The sequence below is a fragment of the Poecilia reticulata genome, chromosome 2, assembly GCF_904066995.2.
Source record: "Poecilia reticulata chromosome 2, P_reticulata-male-v2, whole genome shotgun sequence".
In the NCBI taxonomy this organism is placed as follows: domain Eukaryota; kingdom Metazoa; phylum Chordata; class Actinopteri; order Cyprinodontiformes; family Poeciliidae; genus Poecilia; species Poecilia reticulata.
In genome coordinates this window covers 36961856-36986702 of record NC_088831.1, presented here as the reverse complement: position 1 = coordinate 36986702, position 24847 = coordinate 36961856, and the positions used below count along the sequence as shown (strand labels likewise).

The 24847-nt window shown below is 38.1% G+C and overlaps 1 long non-coding RNA gene across 1 annotated transcript; it reads left to right on the top strand.

Moving 5' to 3' along the window:
- The first annotated feature begins 11022 nt into the window (after positions 1–11022).
- Positions 11023–24224, top strand: LOC145550841 (uncharacterized). Its single transcript, XR_014086627.1, has 2 exons — positions 11023–11442; positions 23763–24224. It is a non-coding gene; the product is annotated as an uncharacterized LOC145550841 (long non-coding RNA).
- The last annotated feature ends 623 nt before the right edge of the window (positions 24225–24847 follow it).

Sequence of the window (24847 nt, the reverse complement as noted above, 5' to 3'; positions counted from 1 at the left end):
GTCTCTACTTTTATTATTTTCCCTCCCATTTTCATTTTACAGCTTCATGGTTTTCTGTCACAAAGAGGATTTAAACCATCCTTTCTTTGTTTTCTTTATAACACCAGTTAATTTTTTTAACTAAACCCCACACTGAACCACTGATTGTCTGTCCCAAACAAACATCCTGATTGGCTGAGGCTTGATTGGCTGAATTGTAAAAACTACAGAGGAAGAATCGCATTAATTATTACTGATTAATCTGAACTTCCCTAATCAGGGGGACATTTTTTGTTTTATTCTCAGATTATTTAAAAGATAATGTTATTTGTAAAGTGTATTTTTCTTTTGCATGACTCACAGACATCTCAGATACAAGCAGTCCTTGAAATCAAGACGCCAGAACCAACCAGAGAGTTTTTTCCAGCCTTTCCCAAGAGTTGGTTTAGCCCAGAGGTCTGTGACGGATGAGGGTGATGTCTCTGCCCCACATCTGCAGGACTTTGTCCTCTTTGATATTCCATGTCTCTGGGGCTTGCATAAAGCACATTGAGAGAAGAGTCAAGGTCACTCCCACTCTGTCGCTGGGATCTCATGAATATTGTGATTAATCAGTCTTTTGCCTCAAATTTTTATTGAGATAATCAGAACACAGCTCACAGATTCAGGCCTGCTTTTCAAAAACTGTTTATGCTGCCCTCCTCACAAACCCCGTGTTTCTTTTCTGTGCCGCCTCGCATAGAGCTTGCTAGTATCACTTTTTATTCAAAGGCAAATACAAATTGCTTCTTCAAACTTGAAATGTTTTTCCATTAACCTCACACTTTGCCAAACTCCTAATTGTTTGATTACAATTGTTTAACTCCTTCATATAAATAATGCTTCTTCCATATGGACAAATAATCTTTTATGTTTGATTACCCCATCAGGATATTGTTTTAAAATATAATTTATTTATCTGAAAATCATTGATCTAATCAAAATTTTAGGTGTTTTTACGTTGTCAGATTTTATTTCTTTCCTTTTCTTTGGGTCGATTGCACCTCCATCATAATGAAAAGCCCTGCGATATCACTGTGACCTCACAGATTTTTATAAAGATCATGAAACACCTGTGAAGAGGGGAACATTGTGGCTCTAATTTGTGATACTGTGAAACGAAATGTCCGACATCTGAGGAGAACTGTTCATTCAATCAACACCAATCATTAGTTTTAAATGAGCAAAATGTATATTGAGTCAGAATTTAAAAGAAATCTGGGGGTATTTGAGTAAGACAAGTTCTCTTAAAAGGGTTTTATTATGTATTTTACAGGCACATAGTGCTAATTTATTGCACAATCACATATGTTGCATTCAGTTATTATAAAATAACTCAAAAGAAATTTGACTTGCAGTTTGAAATTGGTGTCTGTCTCTTTAAGAAACTCCCGCTATTTCCGACACTTTTCCTTCTTCATGTCGTCACACCAAAGTTTCCACATTATGCCGTTGGACATTGAAGAAGTTTGCATGATGAGCTCAGCAGACTTGAACTGCCACCAGCGGCTCACTAGTTGCTGCTGCCACTAGTCTGATGGAGCCAACAGGGGCAATCAGTGGAGCGAAGCTCTTTAAGGTTAAAGTTCAGATGTAGACTGCAGCTCCATAAAGGAACTTTGTGGAAAGAGGCACGAAATCAGTATATTACTGAAAAAAATAAATGTATAAAATCATATATATATATATATATATATATATATATATATATATATATAAAACTAGCTAAATTCACTTAGTGAAGCACATTATATAGATTAATTACACACAGTGATGTTTTCAAGCCTTTCAGTTATTTATGAAGACGTTCTGCTTACTTCTAATGAGAACAAAAAAATGTAAAATTATAATATTACAGCAGTCTAATAAAAAGCATTTTAATGCAGAAATGTGAGGTTATGATTTTATGCCTGTTTACATTATGTTACTTTAAAAGGTATTGTTAATTTGACAAACAAGTCTAATTGGATAATTGCATATTACATTTTTTAGGGATTTTTTTTCCCCTGATACTTTGGCTTACAGGTGGATATCCTTTTCCACAACATGATGATGGGATTTATGGATGGAGCTAAATACAGGCTAATCCAACCGGAAAATCTGTTAGAGGCAGCAGAACAGTTGGGACTGGGGCAGAGATTCACTTTCCAGTACAACTACAATGCTGCAATCTAAACAAGCATGCAAAAAGGACTCCACGTATATTTGTGTTAGAATGACCCAGTCCAAGTCCAACACGACTTGAAATTTACATTTTCTTTCCTTTGGATCTTACTGTATTTGAGTTAATCCAGTCTGTATTGTGAAAAGCTGAAAAAGTCCTACCTCAAAAGCTGCAACTGCAGTGTAAGGTGGTTCTATATTATTACTGACACAGAGGGGACTGAAATGCACCACACACTCCTGATTTTACAAAAGCATGTATCATTTTCTTTCTACTTTACAATTGCACTCTACTTTTCTGGGTCACTCACATAAAAATACCTTGGATAAAATTGACGTTTGTGGCTATAAAGTGTGAAAATGTGAAAAACCAGCAGTAACAATATTCCATACAAAGTGGTGGAGTCTTTCTAACAGTCACTGCAGAAGTTGTGGTTGACAGCAAGACACCTTTAGCTGCTTATTTACTGGGAAAAAGTCCCCTGGAAAAAAATAAGGACCTGAAAACCTGAAAAAGTTGTTTCTGACAGAAGTTTTTGAGGTTGTCTGAAAACAGAAATGTTCAGGAAAATGAAAGGTTTTCATCCAGACTGGAGTAGCTCCTCTAGATTCCCTCTTTCATTTGGAGAATTTGGGAAGTTTTATCCAATATAGAGTTGGAGATAACTTTAACATTTTCCCCACACAGAGTTTTTTCCAAATGTCTTTTTTTGCCTTTTTCTATTGTATGAGTGGGGGAGAAAAAACAAAAAACTAGTCTGAAAAAGAACCATCAGAAATGCTGACCTTTAATTAGAAAGCCTTTGCTGTGGGAGACCTTGGCTTCTACTGAAGTTGACATTTATAAATACCGAAAAGTCCCACCGAATTGGTTTTTATTGAAGTTCGAGAATAGTTGAGATACCATCAGTCCATTTGTCAAATACTGTAACTATTGAAGCCAAGAGTGAGCAGACAACAATGTGCAGCTGATTTAACTGACCATGTATGTAGAGCTCAGCCCTGTTAGCAGAGAGGCTATCATTCAGCGTGGCGATGGAAAGTCGAGACGCTGCTCTAGCCTGCAACTGTATTTGTGTGTCTGGGACACAAAAATCAATAGAGCCGGTTTCACAGACTGTTTTACAGTCAGAGCGGCTCTCAGCCTAAATGTTTGTCTGTTTTATTCAATGACACAGCTCAGCAAACTATTACCCAAAGGGAGCAGTGAACAAACGGGAAACAAATAAACTGGCAACCCATCTCAGCTTTGTTTGCACTTAGAAATGAAAATTGTGCAGTGGGGGAATTTTCCTTACAGACGGTCAAGGGAAAATCTATCAAAGCTGCGATCTGGACCATTATATTACAGCCTCGGAGGACATATTACCTCCAGGCCAGGTTGTTTTATTCTTGATCTTCCTGTCCACCTATCGTCGCAGGGATTCAGAGTCATCTGTGGAGACATGCGGCTTCCACTGCCGCTCCGCTGATGAAAGAGGATTTCACATCTGATATGTAGGAAAGGTTATCTGGATCGCAGTCATGTTTCTGTACAACATGCGCTGGTGAACAACAAAAACACGACACAGTTTCGAAACTCATTTCGGCTCTGCTTTTCATTAAGACCGATACAAGCATACAGAAAAACTCTCCTTTCAGCGAACCTGGCATTACCCATTATGGCCTGAAATAAGAAATAAAATCTCAGGGTGAAACCTTCAGGGTGCGCTTTTAGCTGTACTTATGCAGCAGACACTGTACACAACAACAAAATTAAATAATTGGAAGCTTGCTCAAACTGTCAGATTACTGGCACAAAGTACTTCCATAAATGTGTAGTATTTTCACAAATAGTTAGAGTGGAACTGGATAAATGTGAATTTAAATAGGATTATTCCCCCCCCTCACATCAAAAAGGCCTAGTCTTATTTTCCCACTTACCCAGAATATTTTTGGAAATTATTCCCTGCAATTTTGAAGCAGAAAGCTTCGGCTTCCAACAGGAAGGCCCCATTTGACAATTCAGTGTTAAAAAGAAAGAGAAAGGAGAGAGCGGCGCCTGAGGCTGAGTAGAACAGACAAGCAACAGCTTCACATCACTCACCTGGATTCAAAAAGGACAGAAATAGCACTAAAAGCACCCACTCTCACTTTGTAACTGTTCTTTTGTTTCCCTGTCTGCTGCTCTGTGCTGCCATCACAGCAGCCCGAACTGCCTGCTTCTCATGTCCCCAGGGTCTATTTACCAGCACATTACAGCCAGAGGTCATTTGAGGAGCCGGGACTTACACCACGTCTGCACAAGCAACTTTCTACAGTTCAATCGCTGTAATTTAAAAATTAGGGGTTTGTTGGGACAGTGCCAATTACGTTAGTTGGCACTCCTGGTGAATATGTTTAGGAAATATTCATAAGATTGTTCTTATGATAGAAGCATAAAATTTAGATATAATTTTTATTGTTGACATACTTTACATAACTACACTTTGTAAAAATGTCCGTACTGACTCAGACGTAAGATTTTGGAGCTAACAGAGTGAGACATCTTTGATCATTCCTCTTTGCAAAAATTCTCAGGTTCATTCTAAGTTCTTCTGCTCCCCAACGGCTACAAGATTTAGTTCTAAGGAACGTCAGAAACATTAAGGTTGGTTTTACGGTTTGGAAACTATTTGTGTTTATTTGGACTTAAACTTTGGATCGTTATCCTCCTGAAAGACCCACTGACTTTCCATTTTCATTTTTCTAGAAAAAGCCATCAGGCTAAGATATTATAAACCCTTAATATGCCAAACATCTTGAGAGAATTTGACAGCTTCAATGTTATACCTTCAACTGCACACAATGTAGTTGACACAAAACATTCACTAAAGTTTCTAATGTGCACTGTTGATGTCTCTGGAGATCATGTTTGCATTTATTCAACATCAGAACTCTCTACTGACAATGTTTTTCATTATAAATATGTTTTTCATTATAAATATTACAAACAGGTTGCCCACTTTGTCATGGGCTTGAGGTGCTTTTCCACATGTTGATCATCTGTTTCATGCCAAGGAGAACCTGCAGGGTTTGTTGCCAATAAAACAAATTTTGTTCAAATACCATGTAGCGAACTCACATACTTCTGTTTATCGTGGTTACACGGGCAGCGTGTTTGGTAAGTTTAATGAAAGACTCTTTAGGACCTTTCAGGGCCATTATTATTTAAATTAAGACTAGCATAAATTACAGAATAAATTATATTTAATGCACATAATAAAAGAAGGAGACTATATGTAACATTTGGTTTACTTTGACTTGTAACTTCAGTGATTTTACACTTGGGTCACCTAATTGAATTGACTTCTTTCCATTAGTGGTGAAATCCATGACAGTTACAATTTTCAACCCAAATTTGGGGGCATTTAATTGTCTCAACATGCTGTAAAACAGTTGTTTCAGGAAAAGAAATGAATTTATTATAAGAAATAAAAAATGGTGGAATGAACAAGTACAAAATTTAAGATACAATTTAACACCTTTAGGAGTAAATGGTGACTTGTCCAGAGTGCAACCCCCTCCCCCTGCAAAGATAAACTTTTTAAGATCCTGCAGAGACCCTGGGCAGAAAAGATTTTTTTCAGGTATCACTCCCAAACAGCCGGTCGGCACGTAGATAGCATCTTAGTGACCCCGAGATGCCACACTTTGCTGCAGCGAGCTTTGGAGATTTTCTGCGTGCTCCTGATGCATGGTGACAGGATAAATACGGGTACTTGTCCAGCGTTGTGACCAGTGGCTAAAAGAATGGCCCACTGTGTCCTGTCAAATCTGTTCCCCAGGGAAACAAACTGTCATGGAGTGTCAATTAAAAGTTCTTTGAAAGTTCTAAAGAAAAAACGGCGTCGAAACAGAGAAGGACAGAGAAAGAGATAGGAGGACAATAACTGTCACAATAAAAATATAAAACGTTTAGTGGATTTTCTAAAATAACTAGTAAAAACTTTCAGTGTTTCAGTAAAAGCTGAATTTATTTTAAGTCTATTTTTTATTTTTCAACACTATAGGTGGGTGGGTTTAGGTTGCTGGGGATAAACGTTTTACTTTTTGTTGTTTTCAGTGCACATTCATTAAAAAAAAAAAGAGAGCCAGAAACAAAGGTAACGAAGATTATATCTGAACAGGTGGAGCTCGATCATCTGGCTGATGCATGACTGGCATCATGATCTATGAGCATGGTGCCTCACAGCTGCTCTGGACTCAAACAATTGGATTTCATCACATGCCTGGGCTGAAAAACTTCACACTCTCCATTATGCACATGCACTGATGCACACGTTTGTCTGACTGCGTCTGAACAGTTAACCCCACAAAATCCTGAGGCAGGGAAAACTTATCTCAAAGGTTGAGGTAGGTCTATGGGCTGTACAAAATATGTTCATTACATTTTTTGCACAAAATCATTCTTATATAATGATGTTTATATAAGAATACGCTGGTCAGTTTTGCTTATTTTGAGCTCCTTTAAAAATCTAGAGAAGATGCTTCTGGCCCAACTCAATGTTTACACTCACATGAAAAATGGCTGCAGAAATATGCACAATTATACAACCGTACATCTCTGAAAAGCAGAAGTAGAGCCTCCTGCACAATCAATAAGAATGCAGAAACCAGTCTCAGAACAATAAGTCAACAACCAAACTCTTGTTTTTTCCAGCAGCCATTATACAGTGCATGCAGTGGTAAAACCAGCTGACCAAACGTGCTGGAGCTCCGCTTTGGTTGCTTGGTACGGGGTTGGGCTTGACCAGGGTTACCAGGTAACAGTGTAGTGCCCTTGAAATGTGACTTTACAATTGTGAGGTTTTTGAAACAGCTTGTTTTCCAGACACCAAAAAACATCAACTTGTCAAAAATTGCTGGGTGTTTTTTTTAATATTTTTTTTTTAATTATTATTATTTATATTTTTTACCTCAAGCATAATTGCCCACACAAAAAACAAAAGAGTCAATAGCTGCATTTACAGCATTTACATTTACACCAATGTAAATAGCATGCATTTACATTTGGGTAAATGCTTGCTATACAAACATTTCAAAGGGGCCTTAAGCAGTTGTGATGACTGCCTTCGGCATCATTTGCCACCAGTTACAGATTTTTAAAAAAGTAATTAAATGTGACAGTTCGTCACACATTCCTCTTAAAATAGTGTGTCAGTCTTCAGTGACGAGGGCTGCTGTTTCAAGATACAGTATGTATTTACATATGATTCTGTCAAATCACCAGTCATCCATTGTCTGGACAAAGATGTAGAAAATCAGGCTTGGTTAGCTCATCCAATCAACTTTGTGAAGTTTTTGGACACATCCAAATTAAATTTGGATAAAACAAGATGAAACTGAAGATGAATCAGACTTGTGTTGTGATGAGTGTTGAGATTGCATGAGTTTCATAAACTAATTTAAATCTAAACATAAACAAATAACTTTAAGTGGACAGACTTTCACTTTCCAGTCCTCAGCTGTGTTTACATGTTATTCAAATAAAAGGCAAGCTTGTCTTTTTCATTTCTTTTCAGCACAACTTTCCTTAGGGAGACAAATTCATATGTGCATTGCAGCAACAGCGTGCCAGGAAAACATCCAAAAAGTACAAGGACATAGAATATGCAAGTTCTTCTCACCAGCAGCAGAGTGTCACATACCATCTCAATCTGAAACACTGCCAGAACCTGTTACCAGAAGCAGTGAAGGCTGAAGACAGAACCAAGTCCAATGTCGTGTCAGACACCTCAAGCATTCAGCGGAGGAAATGCTCTTCAGGCAAAGACTTTACAAGACTCTGTAACATTATAGCTGGATTATTACTAAATTACAAACGGGGTAAGAATGTAACTTTTGTGAAACTGGTGAAAATGTGCATCTCTGGAAAAAATGAAGAGCCCACTGCACTGAACCCCACTGAAAACCTCATGTTTTTTTTGTTTTTTTTACCACATACAGATTTTTTTTTCTGTGAAAGAGACCATCTTCTCATCACCCAAACAATTTAAGAAACAAGTTCACCGATGACCATGAAAGTTATTGAGGTCATGCTGTTACTTTCAGTCAAGATTCTCTGTAATGAGATGCTATGTTATTAGGATTAGGGATTAGGATTTACATAATATAAAATAAAAGTATAGAAATGTTTTTATTTATTTAAACACTTTGTGAAATCACATTTGCTGCATTTACAGCAGTAAACCTTTAGAGGAATGCCACTACCAGCTTTTCACCGCAAAAGACTGAAAGTTTTCTCCATTCTTCATTGAAAACAGCTTAATCTCAGTTATATTAGAGATCAAATATTGCCTCAGATTCTCAATTGAAAAGGCTTTAATATGAACAAGCTGTAGCTCTGACTGCATATGAAGCTTCGTTGCTTCTGTTCTAGCTTCAGGTTATTTTTAATGTAACAGGCTTTCTTAATGCATTTAGATCCATTTATCTTCCCAAACTAGCTGGTTCTGACTACAACGTGCCATGTTTGCTTTCTCCCCATGCAGTATTTTTCTTTTATATATATGTTTTATATATGTTTTAATATGGGTCTCTTGTAGTCAGTAATTACAACAACACAAAATGTGAAAGGGTCAAGAGGTGAGAATACTTTAGGAAAGTGCCGTATTGATTCTTTTAGAAAAGAGATTATCTTTTCTAAAAACCCTCCTAATTCAAAACAGTAAGTTGTTTTAGTGTATAAGCTATAAAATGTTACATAGGTTATACTCTGGATTCTTAACCTGTGATTAAATATGCTGACTGATGTTATACGCTATTCACTCATGCGCTGTAAGAAATGTATACTAATTGGCCCTTATTGGGGGATTTTAGTCAAAGTAAATAGATCATATATATATTATTTGTGATTTAGTTCATATCATAGAGTTACAACTTCTAAAGCAAAAATAAGGATGAATAAAACGACCCCATCATTGCATAAATTTCACGTTCCTTTCAGATGATTTGAATTTCATACTGCATGCTTTCTCATTAATCTGCAGAATGAAAAAAAAGAGAGAAAAATTATTGGCCTTTAACACATCTTCTTCATTCAGCTCCATGCCTTCATCTGCCGAGATGGTTTTTGTCAGGTAAGGACGATTATGAGCTGCTGGGAGCTTTACGTTCCACTGCTGTTGCAGCCAAGGCAATCACTTGTTGTGACAGGGGCAAGGAAGCTCCCTCTCCATGCAGGAGGCTGATTGATTGGGTAGTCAGGAAGTGGCTAATGTCCTTCACAACAGGCACCAAAGGACATTGTGCCCAGGATACTTCCACTTAGCCCCACAAACTTTACCTTTTTCTGGACTAATCTCGACTTCTGACATCGAAGAACTTCAGCGGACATGTGAATTAAATCCTTCCTGTCAAGCAAGATGGATTGACGTAGTTCACATTTATAAGACAGTCCCTCATTTTTTGAACACATTTCTTACTCATCCAAAACAGCATGGCCTTAAGAGTGACATTCTCGACAAATTATTTATTTTAAAATGTCCAATATCAATATTTTGATGGTTGTAGTTTCTAGAGTGCAAGTATCTCTTGAATTGTGGATAAAAATGAAGGTTTTTTTTGTTTCAGTTGTTCAGTTTAAATAGAGAAACTCATTTCGATTCATAATGTAGTAAAAATATAAAATGTTCAACTGTTTCTTAGTTACCTCTAATAAAAACTCAAAATTTGTTTTCTAAATAAAGCAGGTCAGTCAACTCGAGTTCAAAACTCAAATTAAGTAACGTAATTGAATTAAATAAAATACTCCAGACTCAACTTAGACTTGTGGTTTAAAGCTTTGAGACTTGACTTCGACTCCTGGTCTGAGACTCGAGTCTTAGTAAAAAAAATGTTATCTCATGAAATAAATAGTGAACAGTAGCTGGTCTGTGAGCTACAGCCTGAAGCTTCTCGGTATGTTTTACTTTGAAAGGATGTATTTGGGTTCTCAGTGTTTGAAACATGCAATTTTTCTATTATTTTATATTTAATGTAATTCAACAGTTAGAAAGAATTGGCAAACATTTTCTATGCAAATACAAACAAGTCACACAAGTATTTTTGAATTTAAATTTGAAATGTGTTATCTGTACAAAGCAAGTACCTTTTTAGATTTTGCTCTTTTAGTTAAATATTTGTGCTTTTCCTTTTCAGACAGATGCATTTCATCATTGTCACTGAAGTGGATGTTGCTTTTAAATAGTAATTAGATTTTCTCACGTGTTCTCATTATGTTCAGTCCAAATAATGTGCTGCACATCTTTCCGTATACTTTCAAAATGCTTTCCGAGATCCACACAATTATGCTGTGTTCATGTACCTCCCATATAAAAGGGGAGTACTGTTGTGTAATTTTGTGCATGGTAAAGGAGAGTGGACTGTTTTTGAGTAAGGAGTCTTTATTCCACTCAACAGAGTGCATTAGTGGAGTCCAGGATGCATGAATGTGAATATGATCCTGTTAAGTTCTCTAAGGATGTGACCCACTTTGTCACTCAACCTAAACCATTACTCTGTTTGGTACATTCACTCTTCTGAGGTTGTGCTTCACAGCTGGTTTTGTGGTTGTGCATCCTAACTCATTGAATTAGCAGCTGCAATTGTGCTTACATAGGGTCACCAATTAGTCATTAGATGTTACCTGTGATAACAAGGGGTGGTTCAACTACGATTTTTTTTATTTTTAATGCCAATATACATCACAAAGCGTTAAGTATTTCTTGATGTTGAGAACCAATCCATCTATATTCAAATTAAAAATAAACCTGTTCGAGTTTCCACAGGACAGCGTTAACCTGGAGCCCCCTCTAGAGGTCAGCCAAGTTAAAAACGCTATTAAACGTGTCACAAAGAATCACAAAGTTTGTGTTTGCTCAATATTTTCTTTGCCTTTTGATGTCTGTCAGGAAGGAGCGTCTTCTGTTGGTTGAGCAAAGGATCACTATTGACTCTTCGGAAGTGACGTCACTCTCATAAAAATTCCGCCTGCTCCGCCATGACGGACGTGAAAACAGCCAACGGGTTCCTGTAAAGGCAGCCTAATATCGCTTTTACTTTGTTGATTTTGCTGTAAAAATGGTCTTAGGATGCTGCGCTGTCGGCTGCAAAAACAGACAAGTATAGAAACCAAACTTGTCATTTTATTTTATATCTTTTAACGAGGAAAGAGGCATCGGTGATGGATAGCAGCCGTTAATCATAATGACTGGCAGCCCTCGGTGTAACCGCGGATTTACAGCGTACACTTTTTACAAGGTAAGAAAATTAACTTTCATATACTTTATAAGTATGATTAGAAAGATATCACATATTGCATTACGGAGAAGGTACGCGTCTATCCGTAACCATGGAAACAGTGTCCCACCGTCATGTAGCCTAGCATACGGAAAAACACTGGTTAGCATCGCGTCTTTTGTACGTTTTTTATTCTGTTCCGATTTAAGGGAAACGTTGTTTACGACACAGTGACATAAATCATGTGGTGAATTCAGGCAAAGTCGGTAATTTGATCAACACGTCAGGGGGGAGGAGGTATGGGTCGGTTTCTAAGCTAGCTGTTTCAAGCTTCTATAAATACCGCCGTCTTTGAGCCCCAAACAGGTGTGTTACGTTCACAGACAAATTAGCTTGACGCTAACAAGTAGAAACCACGAATAAACTGACAAAAACAATTTCAGTCGCTCAGTTTAATAATCTAGATCCTCATTTCCGGCGTCCATCATGGCGCTTCGAATAAGTGACTAGTTGCAAAGGATTGTTTGCTGCAGGTGGCATGACGTTTTGGAATGTTGCATTTGGTTTATGCCAAGCATGATCTCGCTTATGATAAGCTGATAGTTTTACGTTGCAATTATGATTGATGTCTTGCACTTCCTCCTTCTTTGCTCCTTGTCAATTCCTTTGGAATTTGTGGCTTCTGTTGTGGTAATATTTCAGCTTTTGTAATGTTAATCAGCTGTTCACTGTTGTAAACCACCTTGTTGCTATGGTTATGCATCATAACAAATGAATGAACAAAAATTCATCCAGCTGCAAAGCATCCAAAAAAGCAATTTTTCTGCCAGAAATGCAGGAATGAAAGTTTTAAAAGAGACAAAATCTGAATAAAAATAACAGCTACTCTGTGTTACACCCCAAGTGGCATAATTCTAGAAAAAAACTCATACTTTTATAAGATGGCCTAATTCTTCTTAAGTGACTTCATGACAGAAATAGGTTACAAACTGCAGGAAACAATTAACAAGTAGTTTTTCACTCTGTGTAAAAACCCTACTTACTGTACTTTTGTGTTGTTTTTTTCACTCATTCATTGAAATGCTTTCTCAACATTGTGTCTCCAAGGGTTTCACAAAGAAAAACTTTGTAGAGTCCTACAAATTTCCACAGCAATTCCCAAACTGTGGCTGATAAACAAGCTAGAAAATCTGTATAGGTTGAAACTGTAAATTGAAGCAAACACATAGGCCTTACCTTGGCGTAATTTTTGTTTGCAATGTAAAACCTTATTTAGCTGGGACCATTTCTCAATTTCAAGTTTTGTAATAAAGAATTGCATGTATATACCAAGAAAGTCATATTTCTGGGTACTCAGACAATGCAAAATTCACAAGATAAACAACATGCATATATATCACAAGATAAACAACATGCATATATTTTTAAAAAAAGTATTGTCTTCATTTTTTCAGTTTTTTTTTTTCTTAGATATTTTCCTTTTTGTTACATATTCGGTCTGTGTATGCCATCAGTCACCTTGTGTCCTTTCGATGGAAGCTGGTAGTATAGTATGACCTCTCCCCTGGCCCAGTCTGCACTTTCATTAATGATATAGATATCCCCAGTGTTGTTTTTTCCTTCAGCTCGTCCAGCTGTATATCACTCTGTACTTTGAAACAGCCTGTAGCTTAATAGTCATATACAGCCTGATAGATGCTCTGAATGCCAAACTTATTTATACTTCTCAAACCTTCTCAGTTTGTTTCACTGCTACCACAAACTTCAATGCATTTCATTTGTATTTTATGTGAAAGAAAGTAGTGCGTAATAGTGTAGTGGAAGGGAAATGGTATGGTTTTCAAAAGTACATAACCCTAAGTAAATTCAGTACAATTTAATTCAAAAATACTTTGGTAATTTCAAAGGGAAATAAGTTGCTGTTGTAACTTACACTCAACGGTCACTTTATTAGGTACACTGGTCCAACTGCTCATTAATGCAAATGTCGAATCATCCAATCACATGGCAGCAACTCAATGCATTTAGGCATGTAGACATGGCCAAGATGATCTGCTGCAGTTAAAACCAAGCATCAGAACGGGGGAAAAAAGGTGATTTAAGTGACTTTGAATGTGGCATGGTTGTTGTTGGTGCCAGACGGGCTTTTCTGAGTTTCAGAAACTGCTGATCTACTGGGATTTTCATGCACAACCATCTCTGGGGTTTACAGAAAATGGTCCGAAAAAGAGAACATATCCAGTTGAGAACATATCCAGTTAGCGACAGTTCTGCAGGCCTTGTTGATGCCAGAGGTCACAGGAGAATGGCCAGACTGGTTCGAGCTGATAGAACGTCAACAGTAACTCAAACTCAAATAACTCAAATAACCACTGGTTATAACCAAGGTGTGCAGAAGAGCATCTCTGAGCGCACAACACGTCGAACCTTGAGGAAGATGGGCTATAGCAGCAGAAGACCACACTGGGTGCTGCTCCTGTCAGCTAAGAACAGGAAACTGAGGCACACAGGCTCACCATAATTGGACAATAAAAGTTTGGAAGAATGTTGCCTGGTCTGATGAGTCTCGATTTCTGCTGCGACATTCGGGTGGTAGGGTCAGAATTTGAAACATGAAAGCTTGGATCCATTCTGCCTTGCATCAATGGTTCAGGCTAGTGGTGGTGCAGTGGTGTGGGGAATATTTTCCCACACCATTGCACCACTGGCCCATTGGTGCCAATTGAGCATCTTGTCAACGCCACAGCCTATCTGAGTATTATTGCTGACCATATACGTCCCTTTATGACCACAGTGTACCCATCTTCTGATGGCTACTTCCAGCAGGATAACGCGCCATGTCATTAAGTGTGAATCATCTCAGACTGGTTTCTTGAACTTGAATGGCCTCCAATGTCACCAGATCTCAATCCAACAGAGCAGCTTTGGAATGTGGTGGAACAGGACATTCGCATCATGGATGTGCAGCCAACAAATCTGCAGCAGCTGCATGATGCTATCATATCAATGTGGACCAGACACTCTGAGGAATGTTTCCAGTAGCTTGTTGAATCTGTGCCACGAGGGGTTAAGGTAGTTCTGAAGGCAAAAGTGGGTCCAACCTGGTACTAGCAAGATGTACTTAATAAAGTGGCCAGTGAGTGTAGTGCAACTTTAAGGGGATGCAGTCAAGTATGACTGATGGTGTATGTATAAATACTAAAATAAATGAGCTGTTTTCTGTTCTCAACAGTTTTTTTTATTTCTTGCCTGTTGGTAAAACTAGTTTGCATCATTTCTGAGACTCGGTTATCCGTCCTGACTGAGAATCCCCCGCCTAAGGGAGATCACCACACCATCACCAAAGTCAGCAACACTGACACCGCTGCAGACTGACACGTCCTGTGATCTTACAGATGTGACACAGAGACATGACACTTTGATTGGACTTACTGCCTACCAGGAAGATCAGCTGATGCATATTTATAGGGCGCACTCTTTGTATCAGGGAGCAGAGTACAAGTTAGGAATATTTAAACAGTTTTATCCAAGCTCTTCTGTACACGTTTCCACCATGTCACTATGCTCTGAAAAACTTTGCTAAGTAATTATTGTGGCTGAAGTGGTAAGACTACAATGGTTTTAAGTGGAAATTGGAAGCAAATTGCTTGATGCCTTGTTGCCTTGGGAACATAGATGCCAAGTAAGGAGTAAGAAAACATTGGAAACTGCATCCGCTCACTGAGGAGGCAAAGAAAGAAAAAGAAAATGTAATTGGTTTTGAGATTCTACCATAAGTGACCAGAAGGCAGCTTTTGTAAACATCAGATGGAAACAGAAGTATTGAAAAAAGTTTTCCTAATCTGAACTCACCGGAAATAAGAAGTGATTAAAACCACGTGCAGGAATATGCTGCCTTAGCCTGCGAAGGCTATTCGGATCAGGAGCTTAAGCGTGACACAATGTGCCTATACAAAGGGTGGATCTGAAGTCTTGGGGATCTGCAGAGGGAAGCGCAGCCATAACAGAAATCCTCACTGCAAAGAAAAGAGGTGAAAAGGCAGTTATTTAACCAGATGCCCCACTCAGCAGAGAGAGGATTAAAATGCACTACTGCTTATCTGGCATAAAGACTTGACTTTAAAACAGTAGGTTACCTCAAAAACATGGTGTGAAGGTCAGCCTTTATGAGATGCCTTTTGTTTGCTAATGAGAATGCAAGAGGATTTTTATGTCACTCCTTTGTTCTTCTACCTACTTGAGGTTTCAATATAAAAAAAAAAGAGTTGCATCGGCACAATTGACTCTTTGTTTTCAATCTTAGTGTGGAGTGAGTCTTGATTGCAAAGAAACTACTTTTAGAGCAGCTGTTTAATGTGAGTGTTTGACTAGTACACCAGCTCTCCAACATTACTTCAGATTGCTAAGGATTAAAAAAAAAAAGATCAATACTTGCTTTAGATTAAATTGTACCCAGAAAAACATATGTCGCCTGTTAACCTGGTTGTAGGGAAACTCGAGATAAATTTGCGGTGAGAAATAATGTTGGAATTTTGACCTTTTCATTATGAAAGAACTCATAATTCAGCCAAAATAGGCATAAAGTAAAAGAAAAGGCAGCTGTTTTGTCATTCTGTATGTACAAAAGTGACCCGTAGCTACGTGGTACCCTGATAGAGATGCACTTGATGGAGACAAATAAAACACATTAGATTATATATATATATATATATATATATATAAACAAACTTTTATCAAGTCCTCCAGTGGCAGAGAAAACTGCTTGCTAATCACCAACCTACAGCCAACATGAAATCCTATCCTACAAGCAAAACCTGCTCATCTCACAGACTTCCCTGCTGCTTGTCACACTAAATTTAGCAAATTATTGTGAACAAGCTTGAAGCAAATGCAAATTGGAGTCTGTATGTATGTTTAGTTAATTCCTCAGAAGCGACGTTGTGTCGTCTTGCAGTTTAGTTTTCTCCAGAGTCTCAGATCAGCTCTAGGAGTCGCACAAAAAGGATAATGCTACAGTTGACCTGTTTGTTGCAGAAGTTTGAACTCTGAATGAGTCTCAGATGTCAGGAAGGAGGTTTCTGCAAACTAGACGCAACGTAAAAGTGAGTTTCTTAAGGATCTCAGAACACTTTGTTGTGTGGCAAAATTTATTAACATAGTCTGTAAATGAAGGATTTGATTGAAAGTTTTCTGTCATTTTTTTAATGTAGCTACAGAAATGATTAGAGCCATTGGGAAAAAAAATAATTCTGACTCCTTTCTCAGAATTCTGAGATTAAAGTCAGAATTTTAAGATTAAAGTCAGAATTCTGAGATTAATTCTTTTTTTTTTTTATTGGGCCTCATCCTCTACCATTGTAGCCTCTCAAGGAACATTGAATAAAAAAATAAACTTGCTTGTATGCACGAGATCTGGTGGGCACAAAAGGGATCATTTTTATTTTTTCCCTTCATCCTGTAGCTACAGTTTGCTGCTACAGTTTGAATTAGTGAATGCAAAAAGGACAAGAGCATCTTCAAAAGGAAGGAGATTGAAAACTGTCTAGTCTTCAACATGTTGTAGGTATCAGGGGAAACAGCACCAGGATGGTGTAAAAACTGTAAAAATCTGGTTTTGTTTTCCCTAATATTTTAAAGTTGGTTTTACTTTCTCTTGTTCCTGTGTATATTCTGAGGACGTTGTCCTGTTGGTATTCTGCTCACGTGCCCTGCAGCCTGTAAGCAATAGTCACTGAATTAAGGTTTATTTTAAAGGTTTGCCCGCAGAGCAAATCAAACTTTTATTTGCTGTCAATAGAGTTGAAAAGTTGAGAACAATAAAGACGACCTGAAAAAAAAGACCAAATCTGAACAAACCACCAGAAAAAGCTGTAGAAATTTTCGTGATAAATTTCTTTTTAACTCTAAATAAATGTTGAATATACAGCCTTCAAATTCAAACCTATTCTTTTTAATAATTCTGATGATGCTATTATAATGAAATCTAGGATATCGAGATTTATGTTCTGATTGGTTCTCTATCTAGCTAGGTCCATAAAACTGACTTCTTGAACATGTAATAAAAATAAATGCAAAGGTTAGAAGCCCTAGACCCAACGCTTGTAATGGCCTAACAGCTTAGATGAAAATCAGTATGATCTTGGCAGCCTTTTGTTCAGACATAATGCAAGCCCTTGAGTATAATCACAGCCCTGTACAGCATTTCTTAGAGGTGCCCAAGTTAAGTGGAAATCCACATAATGGAGTTTTCTTTGTTGGTAAATAGCACAAGGTGGTTGTACGAACTTTTCTCTGCACTTTTATCTTATTCTAAACTTGAATTTGAAAAAGAAGGAGAGTGGGGAACATTTAAGTTATCAAAAAAATTATGAAAAACTCAGGGATTAGGCTTTATCATTGTTGATTTTAACTTTTGTTGTCAATTTGTTCAGACTTTCTTTGTTACAGAGTTAGAAGAGTAAAACACACACAAAACCTAAGAAAAGCAGTTTTATCTCTACCCTGCTGCTATATGTTGGAAATATTCATGTGTATTTCTGCTCTCCATGAGATGAAAATAAAGTTGTTGAGATTTGCTGTGGTGGTCAGGTGATGTGCCTGCAGGTTTTTTCCTCTGGAGGTCAGCAGGACAAGAAGTCATTCCAGTCTTATTGTAAATCAATGCTTTGACCAGTGTCTGAGAAAAGTTGTGTCCTGATCAGAGGAGTCTGTAGTCCTGCTTCCCAAAGAGGAAGAGTCCTGCTACATTATTTATCTCCAGAGTGACCTGCAGTCACATCAGCTGGCCTGTTTCCATCCTGGGTCATGACTCGGTTGTATAAAATGTCCATGAGGACATGAACAGCTTGCATCCATCTGCAGCATTTTTACAGATCAGTAAGCCAGTCTCTTATTGACTTACCCAACCATTGTGTCAGGTTGTAGCGAAGAGAGAATTTTAGAAATACTGTGAGCCGTTGAAGGAATATTTTTTTTAGCTTTACATCATGTTATAATCCTATTCTTTTCTCAAAAACAAATCTGGAGTGTTGCTTTGGTTCTTTCGTGCATCTTTGAGAAATCCTTTAATCTCCTTGGCAACCACTCAGCTGTGCAAAACGCCTGAGTGGACGTAACTCCGCCTTCGAGTCGCAGATCCACTTTCCGAGCTTCCGCCTCACACAGCAGCTTTCTCCTACGACTCCTCCACTCAACTCCTTCAGACTAGCCAGTATCAATTAGCAAACACCAATTAGCAAACATCAAACTGTGCATCTGCTAAGCTCATTATATGAGCTACTCCTCAGTGAAACTTTGATGAAAATGTTGTTAAAGGGTTAATAGAGGACCGATGTTGTGATGACTTCCTGAAGGCAGAGTTTTAGAAAGAACATGAGTTTTTAAAGAGACAGAAAACCAATTTAACCTACGAAGTGACATTTCTTTTCAGTCATATTTGATATATAACTATCATTTTTTAACAACTGAAGGTGACACAGTTACTTGATTGTGCTATAAAATGACATTATGTAAGCGTAAAACATATAATAGTGCCCTTTAAGTACAGATATAACCTGGGAATCATTTGGGAAAGAGCTGGAAGAGTCACTATAGTGGGGAGGGATGGATGGGTTTCCCAAATGGACTCTTTAACCAGAAAAAAACTGATTTTCATGGTTCTAACGTACATATTAGGTTAAGTTTAGTAGCTTAATATCTCGTGTCTACTGATGGTGCCCATCCAAGCCTGGGAGAATGGCAGAAAACCCAGACGATTTGAAGCCATGACTGCAAGCAAACGTTCATATAAGAAAATCAGACCACATCTACAACAAAGATGAATCCTGTAATGTTGGAAAAAGCAAAGTTGTGTGAGTTTTCTGATGTCAGTGTAGCTTGTGGTCTCATTACCGGCATCGATCCGTTATTATCCACAAATATAATAACCTCTAATGATTCACCATGTGGGAATTTGTGACCTGCACAGGGCTTATTCCTGTGTAGGTTTTTCTAGTCGGTGTGACTTTATTTATTGTTAAAGTTGACTTGTAGACTTTTCCCACTTGATCCCTAAATGACTTAAATTCTTAATGTCAGTGTTTTTCTCTTTGGTTGGCTTTTACCCCCTGAGATTAAAAAGCCTCTGACATATTCAAAACCCCAGAACTCATTCCTTCTGCTGAATAGTTTCCTTCCCCTTTCAAGTCCTTGCCAAAGAAGGGGAGCTCATGCAGAAAGGATTTGCCCTATCCAAGCATTGTACCTGCTGTAAATGATAGATTTAGAAAGAAGCAGAGAAAAAAACAGCAAAAAAAAATAGTAATCTCTTTGACGTAAGATATGACAAGTGAATAGACATAAAGGGGAAACCAAGCACACAGAAAATTGGATTTTCAAGACAGCCTTGTCTGGCAAAAAATGACCAGTCAGAGGGTGTTAGTGAGGCACACTGGCTTTCATTAGCCTGCTCATTTGGCATCACTGAACCATAAAGATGGTTAAGTGATATTATGTTAACCTCCTGTTTTACATCTAGAGTTGAGATTAAATGTAATTAGGTGGCTTTTGTACTTCCCACACAGACTTGTGGGTAATTGATGAGTGGCGGCAGTCTTTTACCGGCTGGCTGTTCTATTGTTCTGATCGCAACGCAGCTGTCTGCCATTTTCACACATGCTGACCGCGACCTTGGAGATTTGCCCGTTTCCACAGGCGTCGGTCATCCGTCAGCGTGGACAAATCAAAAGGAAAATACTTTGTTCTGCTGTTCATGGAAGCTGCGTTCTTATTTCGTAGCTCGGATGAGATGAACATTGAATTACTCAGTGAAAAATCATCAAATCTGCACAGAGAAAAGTGGAGCCAAGCATTCCAGCTTTGTGTCTGGCTATGTTTGACCTTTAAGCTATAATTGATGAATCTGATTCTGATTCTGGTGGCCTTTTTGCCAGATGCATTTACTGTGGCAGCAGAGAGCATTTTTTACATTTTTATTATCCGCGTTCGCACAAATGCTTGCATTTGAACGAAACACATCAAGATATCATGTCTAAGTGGAGTATTTATATAAAAACATACCACACTAACACTGTAGTAAGTAAAAAAGATAAAACTGTAAAAAGATCACATTGCAAATCTAAATGAAATCATAATGCTATAAGGTTCTGTGCACCTGAGACTTTTAATGACATTCATATAATATGACAAGAGGTTTACCAGCCCATTAAAATGGTGGATATTATACTGGGAGCATTTTGTCCTTCTAAAGGTCAGTTAAATTAACCCTGAATTAAAGCATGCCCTGTTTAGCAGCAGACTTATAAAAAAAGAAAAGAAAACACATCTGTAATGTGACGGGAATCTATTCAAATAAATATTTTTGCAGTCCAGCTCACTGCCCACCTTCCAGACCGATATAGTCTTTCATGTTCAGCATATTGTTCGCTGAGATGAATTAATTACTGAGAGCATGTTTCAACACGCTGTTAGGTGTCAATAAAATCCAAACACTTAGACATGCATTCTGCTTCTACTTACATTTCTGATAAAATGGGTTGTTCTAAGGAGCTCAGTGAATTCCAGCACCGTGCCATGAAAGGATTAATTCCTATCATGAAATTGTCTGGCCACTAATGGAACCAGATATGTTAAATTACAGAGTGGGTTCAGCTTCTGTTGAATGTGTGCAGAGGTCATCAGTGGCTTTGAGCCTCCAAACTTCCCGTTAGATCTGCAGAAAATCGGTGCATGCAGAGCTTCATGGAATGAATTTCAATGGTTGAGCAGCTTGATTCAAGCTACAGCGAATTTATTAGGGAGGGGCTTAACCAGGCCTGTAATTATAAAGGTCTAGTGTGTCCAATAGGGAGATATCTACCAACCAATCACATGTAAGTAATGAATTGTGACGTCATTGTTTTTTCATCCAATGACTGACAATTCACGTGGTCTCCTGTTGCTATTCACATGTTAAATAGAGTCGTTAAGCTGTTAACATCCCCTGCACCTTCCCACCCTCCTCCGCCCCTTGTAGGATTCCGCATTCGACAGCATTCGACTGCGGCCGGCGAAACTGCGCTGCCCCGCCAACTGTCGATTGCTGTCTATCTGTCGCTGACTAGCTGCATTCGCGTCAGAATACAGGGTCAAAAATCCCACTTTTCGTCCAGTGTAAATTAGAACAATTGTAGATGGAAAAAAGGAGTAAATGTTTGCCAAAAAATCTCAGAAATTTTGGGATTCATTTGAGAAATTTTCTGGAAAAAAATAAGAAATTTCTGAGCTTGAAAAGCCACAGATTTGCTAGAAAAAAAAACTCAGACATTTTCTAGAAAAAGAAAAGGACATTTCTGAAGTTTAAAAGTAAAACGAAAATCAAACTTTGGAACTCAGAAATTTTATGTTTTTTCTAGAAAATTTATGAGATTTTTTTTTTTTTGTATCTTCAATGCCTACCTTGAATTTTTCCATTATTTTCCAAATTCCATTTAATTACTTTTCCCAAATTTTTGCTTTTTTAATTTCCATTTTTCTTAACTAAATTTTTCCCTCGTCATTTTCAGTGTTTTGCTGTTACTTGATGTTCCTGCAGCTGAACACTCCACCATTTTGTTCATTAAACTTCCTAATTCCCTCTATGTTTTACTATCTGTTAGGTATTTACCAAATCCTCACTTCAACTCCTGAAACATTCCCTAAGCAGCTGGTTGAAAATGAATAGTGTGGGTGCACTTTTTCTGATAAATTCAGGTTTTGTTTGCGCCAACATTGTCACACCTGATGAACACACGAGCTGTGTCAGGGTTTTTTTCAGTGAGTAAAACTTTCCTACAAGCATAAATGCTGTAAAAACCAAAAGAGGCTTGTTGTCTCTATACTCGGCATCATCAGCTACACTGGATAGCTAATGACCTCCATATCAACAGCGTCTAAATTCCCCTAAGAAACGCTGTCAGACTTCAGAACTGCTGCAGGCAAAATATGAATCCGTCCAGCATCAGATGAGAAACCCAGTAAACCTCAATGACACTCTCATCTTCTTTTGCCTTTTTGTTTATTTTACTGTCTGCTTCCTTTTGAATTTAAGCAAACAGGAATAACTGTTCTGGAAAAATGTAAACATACGTATTATACCATGCTGCGGTTACACATAGGGATTATCTAGCCGTCTATTTTCTAGTACCAGCGTAATCCATGCAGGGTTGCAGCAGATGGTGCCAGTTTCCAGTGACATGCACATTGTTCCGCAGTAAATCTACTTTTTTATTTTGTTGTTTCTCCAGTATCCTTACTTTTGCAAAGGTATTATTTGTGAAAAAAGGCCGCTAAAACGCTTCTCTGATGTTCAATGCCTGTTACTTCAATTTAATTCTGGTTATTGATCAACCTTGCTATCAGAATCGGTGGAGCCCACTTATCAAGAACAGGTTTTATCGAGATTTAAAGCCTGGTCTCCTGATTTTTATTGAAGCCAGTGCAGAGACATGACGTTAACCTGCTTTATCTATTCCAAAACCAGTTTTGATTTGTGTTTGGGGTTATGGAGGAGCAGTCAGTCAATGCTGTGTCTAGCTGTTTGTTTGAGGTAAAGTTGAAAAAATTGGAGGTTATGTTTGTCTTTGAAGCCCTCTGCATGATGCTGCCACCACCATGCCTAGCAACATAGAAAAACGACTTCAAATAAGATTAAAACGGACTGATTTCAAATTATCATGGAAGTTGTGACACGTATTCACTCAAAAAGAGTTTTTATATGATTAGCTCATCAATGAGGACCATCAGGAACTTGATCGTTCTTCTATGAGCTTTTACCAACTGTTTTACGCAGGAATATAATGAACATGTTATTTAGTTCTTTTACTGATGATGAGCTGTCCTGCAGTTATGAAGCAGTTCAGCTGCATTGCTGCCCCCTACAGGTCAGCTGTGAAAATGAGCGATATGGTTAAAAAATGGCACTGGATCTTTTTAATTTGCTCTCTAATCAATAAAGTTACCACATTTTAACAGTGGTTGGAGATATCCTCTTCCCCTTTTCTATGATGTTTTATCAGAGTCTCACTTAAAAAATCTGAAAAGTGCCTTTCAGATTCTTACGGTCACAGGGTTGTGTTTGCAGCATGCAAGCTGAAGATAAAGATAACTTTCATTAAGTAACTGCTTGGCCCTGTTTCAAATTTCAGCTTCATTCTGTGAACATCCTTTTTTTTTTTGTTCTTCATCCTTATCATAGTCTATTTATAAGCTGGGTCATGCTCTTGAATGTAACCCCAGATACATTATTTTTGTAGGACAGAGTTTATCCACCATTTCAATTCCCCTCAGCGTTGCCTCTTTCCTCTTGTTTCTGCCCTGCTGGACAGTGATGATGATGATGATGATTGGCCTTCGGGCTGTAGAGGCAGATGGACCTTCAGCCTCCCTCCTGCCTGCTGCTGTTGTGACCTTTCTCCCCTGAAAGCATGATACCTGCGCAGACCCTGATTATGTCCCAGCCGTGCTGCAGAGGCCCACAACCCCTCACTGTGCTGGAGTGGTAGAGTGGACATGATTGGCTCTCACTGTAAACCCTGTTGGAGAGCCGCGTTCCAGTGGAGAAAGGCCGACAGATGAAGAGAACGGGAGATGAGAGGGAGAAGAGGGAACCTGCCCTGCATTCTCTGGCTAATTAAGTGTTATTATCCTGCACAACAGGAGGTACCTGAGAAATAATTGGCTACAGCGGCGGCTAAATGTTCCAATCTGGAGGTGAAGCCAAAAGCCTTGCAAAAGGTCATGAGGCATTATGTAATGTTGTGATCTTATTAAAGCTGCAGATTGTCTCATCTTTAGTTCACTGGTTAAAATACTTTTTTAGATTAAAAAAAATATATAGCCGTTCCTTTGATTTAAAGTTTGCATTGTTCGGTGCAGGAAATGAGATTTTTTCTTCCATTGATTTTTAATCTGTTAGTCAGAGAGAAAGAGTCCCCTTCAGTTTGGGTGTTTCATGCCCACATACCTTGAAGGGACTGTCTCTTTTGTAGTGCTAATGTAAAACTGAAAGACAAGAAAAGAATAAAGGCTCTCCAGCTTAGATCAAATTATATGACCATGTGAAAAATATTAAAAAGACCAATAACCTGAGCTGTAACGTTCTTCATCAAAATAAACTCAGTTTTTATTCAGGTTTTGGACAGAACTGAGGTAAAGAGTCTGAGCTCTGAACTTTATTAAAGCTCTTAATGTGGCACCATGGATCATCATTGGCTTCCTTGGTAAAGTTGTTGTCAAAAACCTTAAAATAAATGGTTTTTGGAGACTTGAACATAAGAAAAAGTCCTTTATGTTGTGATACATTTACAGCAAAGCAGAAAAATGAAGTCCTGGACAATCAGATCAACTTTAAAATTCAGTAAAAATTAACGATTTAGCAGTAGTGTTATGGAGGCTGGTGCTTACCAAAGTT